Here is a 7816-nt window from a genome sequence, read left to right as displayed (position 1 = left end):
CCTGCCCAAATTGCGAACCAATTAATTCACAACCGAATATGTTTTTGTGAACTCACTGACGAAATATTAAAAATCGATGTAACCAGGTTCTAAAAATCCGCTCTCAAGAGAAACGGGAAAAATCCACCGAAAACCAGCCTCCCTCCTAGCGACGCGACGTCAACGCGAGAGCCCTTATTTCCCCGAGTTCCTCCCAAATACTCCATTGTTTTGACCCTTTGATCGAGCCGGGACTTGGCCAGTGTGCCAGCGCTGAGAACGATACGCTGACCGATGTTCCATGGAGAAGCAGCGAGAGCTAGCGCCAAGTATGGAACGAAACGTACGAAGCCCGCTTCCTGCCCATGTACGGATCAGATCAGATTAGATTGGATTAGATTAGACGAGCCAATGTTCAATCGGGACGGAAGTGACGACCCGCACACCGAGGTGTCTAGTTTTCCTTTGCGGCGTGTGAGTTTTATTCTTAGTTAACTGATCATCTGCTTGCGTAATATCATGTCGGCCAAGAATCGGTAGACAAGTACGTGGAGTTGTTCATGCGTGGCCGTGCCAAATCTTCTTTGTTCCGACGACATTTCGAACATCGGCTGATGGCTAAGTCGTCGTCTAGTGTTTGCGACATATGGAAAAGGCCATCTCGGAATGAAAAATCAGTTCGATCATAAGTTAGCTAGCATGGACCTCATCGAGAAATTCTCTTGCAGGTTCATTAGCTAGATTTGCACGGTTCTAATTTCTATAACTCTACCCTAAAAATTAAATATCCTGCCCATTCGTGGAAACTTGACAAAATACTCCATTTGTTTTGACTTTCTGCTATCCGAGAGATGGCCGTGTCATGGTGCGCGAGCTAGGTGAGAGCGATATGTACTGACCAATCAATGGGAGTTTCACTTAGTATAGGGATCTGTACGTGAACGTTTTAATGATCAATAAGGACGTTATCTTGCCGCAAAGAAAGGAAATAATTTTTTTAGGAGTGATCAATAATGCAGTATCATATAAGGTTGGTTCGTAGCCGGGTGTAACTTAGAGTAGTAACATGTGTCATGTTACTAGTCTAAGTTACTACCTCCATAGTGGATAGTAACTTATATGTGAATTCATGCATTGTGTTATTTGTTATGTTGTAGCTCATCTTGACTTGGGTTTTGTGATGTTATGGTAATATAGCTAGTTACCATATTACTCTTTTTCCATTTATTATCATGTCATGTCATCAAAATGTCTTGGGGGTGTATGATGTTACTACATATGTTACTCCCAACTATGAATAGTCTAACGGTAGCATGGTCTCCTTATATTATTGATTTGTACAATCTCAAAGCAAAATTGTGTATAAGATCTGCTTGACATTTTTAGTTATACTTGCTATGATATCACTATGATCTTTGTCATTATCAATTATAGTACATATTACTATTACTTGATGCTAATATAGATGTATGTAGACACATTTTAGTCGTAGATACATCTATTTTACTATTAAATAATTTGGATCGGAGGGAGTAATACAGTTTTTTGCATGCATGTAACTTTTTCCCAGGATTTTTTTGATATATTATACGTTTTTTTTCGACGTCGTACGCAAAAGTTATTGCGGTTTTACCATTTTTCAAAACATTTTTGCAAAATAAGTGAAAATTCAAATTTGTTAATTTTCCCTAATAGTAGGTTGCATAACATACAAGAATCCGAAAATATTTTATTTTTTGAATTTTGTATCATTTTCTTTTCTATTTTACAGTGTTAAAAAAGGCGATCCACGGGGGGGGGGGTGGAGGTGCATGGGGAGGCAAAAACCCTTTAGTCCCGGTTCGTAATACGAACCGGGACTAAAGGATAGACCTTTAGTCCCGGTTGGTAATACGAACCGGGACTAAAGGGTTTTGCCCCATAGACCACCCTTTAGTCCCGGTTTGTATTACCAACCGGGACTAAAGGGTCCAAACGAACCGGGACTAAAGGGTTTTCATGATGAACCGGGACCAATACCCCCTATTGGTCCCGGTTTGGTTCAAAACGGGGACTAAAGGGTGGGACAAAAGGTCTCTTTTCCACTAGTGGGAAGGGCAAGTCCCTGCTAGACACGTGGAGATAGTCGGACTGAATGAGCCGTGCGGGAGGAGACACTGCCTGGTTTTGTAGGGTGGTAGACTGACAAATAATTGAAACGAAAATGATTTCTAAATAGAGAACTAAATTATGAACCATTTTGATCTTTGCACTTTTAACGTAATTATATAGTGGACTTTTTTTTGCGCCGTAAGTGTCCTGGTTGTGCACCATAGGTGTTCATGTCTCGATAATTATCTATTGGATGTGCCCACAACAAAGTGAAACAGAGTGCAAGTGGTAATTTTTTTTTGCAAAACACAATAGTGGAAGATTGAGTCTTAACAAAGTGATCCGGTGGGTTTTGAGATTGACGAAGTCATCACATGTGTAGTCTTCTATCGATGAGAACATCGCCTCAAGAATATATGGTGAGACATCAAAGTGTCAAACACTGAGGTTTAATCCCTGGTGGGTTGGAGTTATCACTACTCTTCTAACCATCGAACCATAGGTTGCAGTTCAAGTGGTAATTGGCACACCAAATATTGTGTAAACACACTTTGTTTTAATCTATTAATTTTTTGCCAAAATGTGAACATAACAATCTTTTAAAAATAGAACAAAAATAAGGAAACAAGCGTATCTAGACCTAGATACACCAAGACTCAAGAACTTGTCCAATCACCCTTCTAGGTCTTAGCAAACAAAACAAAATTAAGCTCCGTAAATCTTTATAAAATTATGCATATTCATATTGAGTTAATATATACTTATCATGATTTTTCTTTATCAAACATCATGACCATTTGCTAAAAAAAATCAACAAATGAAAAAATGAGACTCACCACTGCCCAAATTGCGAACCAATTAATTCACAACCGAATATGTTTTTGTGAACTCACTGACGAAATATTAAAAATCGATGTAACCAGGTTCTAAAAATCCGCTCTCAAGAGAAACGGGAAAAATCCACTGAAAACCAGCCTCCCTCCTAGCGACGCGACGTCAACGCGAGAGCCCTTATTTCCCCGAGTTCCTCCCAAATACTCCATTGTTTTGACCCTTTGATCGAGCCGGGACTTGGCCAGTGTGCCAGCGCTGAGAACGATACGCTGACCGATGTTCCATGGAGAAGCAGCGAGAGCTAGCGCCAAGTATGGAGCGAAACGTACGAAGCCCGCTTCCTGCCCATGTACAGATCAGATCAGATTAAATTGGATTAGATTAGACGAGCCAATGTTCAATCGGGACGGAAGTGACGACCTGCACACCGAGGTGTCTAGTTTTCCTTTGCGGCGTGTGAGTTTTATTCTTAGTTAACTGATCATCTGCTTGCGTAATATCATGTCGGCCAAGAATCGGTAGACAAGTACGTGGAGTTGTTCATGCGTGGCCGTGCCAAATCTTCTTTGTTCCGACGACATTTCGAACATCAGGCTGATGGCTAAGTCGTCGTCTAGTGTTTGCGACATATGGAAAAGGCCATCTCGGAATGAAAAATCAGTTCGATCATAAGTTAGCTAGCATGGACCTCATCGAGAAATTCTCTTGCAGGTTCATTAGCTAGATTTGCACGGTTCTAATTTCTATAACTCTACCCTAAAAATTAAATATCCTGCCCATTCGTGGAAACTTGAAAAAATACTCCATTTGTTTTGACTTTCTGCTATCCGAGAGATGGCTGTGTCATGGTGCGCGAGCTAGGTGAGAGCGATATGTACTGACCAATCAATGGGAGTTTCACTTAGTATAGGGATCTGTACGTGAACGTTTTAATGATCAATAAGGACGTTATCTTGCCGCAAAGAAAGGAAATAAATTTTTTAGGAGTGATCAATAATGCAGTATCATATAAGGTTGGTTCGTAGCCGGGTGTAACTTAGAGTAGTAACATGTGTCATGTTACTAGTCTAAGTTACTACCTCCATAGTGGATAGTAACTTATATGTGAATTCATGCATTGTGTTATTTGTTATGTTGTAGCTTATCTTGACTTGGGTTTTGTGATGTTATGGTAATATAGCTAGTTACCATATTACTCTTTTTCCATTTATTATCATGTCATGTCATCAAAATGTCTTGGGGGTGTATGATGTTACTACATATGTTACTCCCAACTATGAATAGTCTAACGGTAGCATGGTCTCCTTATATTATTGATTTGTACAATCTCAAAGCAAAATTGTGTATAAGATCTGCTTGACATTTTTAGTTATACTTGCTATGATATCACTATGATCTTTGTCATTATCAATTATAGTACATATTACTATTACTTGATGCTAATATAGATGTATGTAGACACATTTTAGTCGTAGATACATCTATTTTACTATTAAATAATTTGGATCGGAGGGAGTAATACAGTTTTTTGCATGCATGTAACTTTTTCCCAGGATTTTTTGATATATTATACGTTTTTTTTCGACGTCGTACGCAAAAGTTATTGCGGTTTTACCATTTTTTAAAACATTTTTGCAAAATAAGTGAAAATTCAAATTTGTTAATTTTCCCTAATAGTAGGTTGCATAACATACAAGAATCCGAAAACATTTTATTTTTTGAATTTTGTATCATTTTCTTTTCTATTTTACAGTGTTAAAAAAGGCGATCCACAGGGGGGGGTGGAGGTGCATGGAACCGGGACTAAAGGGTAGACCTTTAGTCCCGGTTGGTAATACGAACCGGGACTAAAGGGTTTTGCCCCATAGACCACCCTTTAGTCCCGGTTTGTATTACCAACCGGGACTAAAGGGTCCAAACGAACCGGGACTAAAGGGTTTTCATGATGAACCGGGACCAATACCCCCTATTGGTCCCGATTTGGTTCAAAACGGGGACTAAAGGGTGGGACGAAAGGTCTCTTTTCCACTAGTGGGAAGGGCAAGTCCCTGCTAGACACGTGGAGATAGTCGGACTGAATGAGCCGTGCGGGAGGAGACACTGCCTGGTTTTGTAGGGTGGTAGACTGACAAATAATTGAAACGAAAATGATTTCTAAATAGAGAACTAAATTATGAACCATTTTGATCTTTGCACTTTTAACGTAATTATATAGTGGACTTTTTTTTGCGCCGTAAGTGTCCTGGTTGTGCACCATAGGTGTTCATGTCTCAGTAATTATCTATTGGATGTGCCCACAACAAAGTGAAACAGTGCAAGTGGTAATTTTTTTTTGCAAAACACAATAGTGGAAGATTGAGTCTTAACAAAGTGATCCGGTGGGTTTTGAGATTGACGAAGTCATCACATGTGTAGTCTTCTATCGATGAGAACATCGCCTCAAGAATATATGGTGAGACATCAAAGTGTCAAACCTGAGGTTTAATCCCTGGTGGGTTGGAGTTATCACTACTCTTCTAACCATCGAACCATAGGTTGCAGTTCAAGTGGTAATTGGCACACCAAATATTGTGTAAACACACTTTGTTTTAATCTATTAATTTTTTGCCAAAATGTGAACATAACAATCTTTTAAAAATAGAACAAAAATAAGGAAACAAGCGTATCTAGACCTAGATACACCAAGACTCAAGAACTTGTCCAATCACCCTTCTAGGTCTTAGCAAACAAAACAAAATTAAGCTCCGTAAATCTTTATAAAATTATGCATATTCATATTGAGTTAATATATACTTATCATGATTTTTCTTTGTCAAACATCATGACCATTTGCTAAAAAAAAATCAACAAATGAAAAAATGAGACTCACCCTGCCCAAATTGCGAACCAATTAATTCACAACCGAATATGTTTTTGTGAACTCACTGACGAAATATTAAAAATCGATGTAACCAGGTTCTAAAAATCCGCTCTCAAGAGAAACGGGAAAAATCCACTGAAAACCAGCCTCCCTCCTAGCGACGCGACGTCAACGCGAGAGCCCTTATTTCCCCGAGTTCCTCCCAAATACTCCATTGTTTTGACCCTTTGATCGAGCCGGGACTTGGCCAGTGTGCCAGCGCTGAGAACGATACGCTGACCGATGTTCCATGGAGAAGCAGCGAGAGCTAGCGCCAAGTATGGAACGAAACGTACGAAGCCCGCTTCCTGCCCATGTACAGATCAGATCAGATTAGATTGGATTAGATTAGACGAGCCAATGTTCAATCAGGACGGAAGTGACGACCTGCACACTGAGGTGTCTAGTTTTCCTTTGCGGCGTGTGAGTTTTATTCTTAGTTAACTGATCATCTGCTTGCGTAATATCATGTCGGCCAAGAATCGGTAGACAAGTACGTGGAGTTGTTCATGCGTGGCCGTGCCAAATCTTCTTTGTTCCGACGACATTTCGAACATCAGCTGATGGCTAAGTCGTCGTCTAGTGTTTGCGACATATGGAAAAGGCCATCTCGGAATGAAAAATCAGTTCGATCATAAGTTAGCTAGCATGGACCTCATCGAGAAATTCTCTTGCAGGTTCATTAGCTAGATTTGCACGGTTCTAATTTCTATAACTCTACCCTAAAAATTAAATATCCTGCCCATTCGTGGAAACTTGACAAAATACTCCATTTGTTTTGACTTTACGCTATCCGAGAGATGGCCGTGTCATGGTGCGCGAGCTAGGTGAGAGCGATATGTACTGACCAATCAATGGGAGTTTCACTTAGTATAGGGATCTGTACGTGAACGTTTTAATGATCAATAAGGACGTTATCTTGCCGCAAAGAAAGGAAATAAATTTTTTAGGAGTGATCAATAATGCAGTATCATATAAGGTTGGTTCGTAGCCGGGTGTAACTTAGAGTAGTAACATGTGTCATGTTACTAGTCTAAGTTACTACCTCCATAGTGGATAGTAACTTATATGTGAATTCATGCATTGTGTTATTTGTTATGTTGTAGCTCATCTTGACTTGGGTTTTGTGATGTTATGGTAATATAGCTAGTTACCATATTACTCTTTTTCCATTTATTATCATGTCATGTCATCAAAATGTCTTGGGGGTGTATGATGTTACTACATATGTTACTCCCAACTATGAATAGTCTAACGGTAGCATGGTCTCCTTATATTATTGATTTGTACAATCTCAAAGCAAAATTGTGTATAAGATCTGCTTGACATTTTTAGTTATACTTGCTATGATATCACTATGATCTTTGTCATTATCAATTATAGTACATATTACTATTACTTGATGCTAATATAGATGTATGTAGACACATTTTAGTCGTAGATACATCTATTTTACTATTAAATAATTTGGATCGGAGGGAGTAATACAGTTTTTTGCATGCATGTAACTTTTTCCCAGGATTTTTTTGATATATTATACGTTTTTTTTTCGACGTCGTACGCAAAAGTTATTGCGGTTTTACCATTTTTCAAAACATTTTTGCAAAATAAGTGAAAATTCAAATTTGTTAATTTTCCCTAATAGTAGGTTGCATAACATACAAGAATCCGAAAACATTTTATTTTTGAATTTTGTATCATTTTCTTTTCTATTTTACGAGTGTTAAAAAGGCGATCCACGTGGGGGGGGGGGGGGGGTGCATGGGGAGGCAAAAAACCCTTTAGTCCCGGTTCGTAATACGAACCGGAACTAAAGGGTAGACCTTTAGTCCCGGTTGGTAATACGAACCGGGACTAAAGGGTTTTGCCCCATAGACCACCCTTTAGTCCCGGACTAAAGGGTCCAAACGAACCGGGACTAAAGGGTTTTCATGATGAACCGGGACCAATACCCCCTATTGGTCCCGGTTTGGTTCAAAACGGGGACTAAAGGGTGGGACGAAAGGCTCTTTT

The sequence above is a fragment of the Lolium rigidum genome, chromosome 1, assembly GCF_022539505.1.
Source record: "Lolium rigidum isolate FL_2022 chromosome 1, APGP_CSIRO_Lrig_0.1, whole genome shotgun sequence".
Lineage (NCBI taxonomy): Eukaryota > Viridiplantae > Streptophyta > Magnoliopsida > Poales > Poaceae > Lolium > Lolium rigidum.
Note: the sequence above shows the minus strand (reverse complement) of the source record.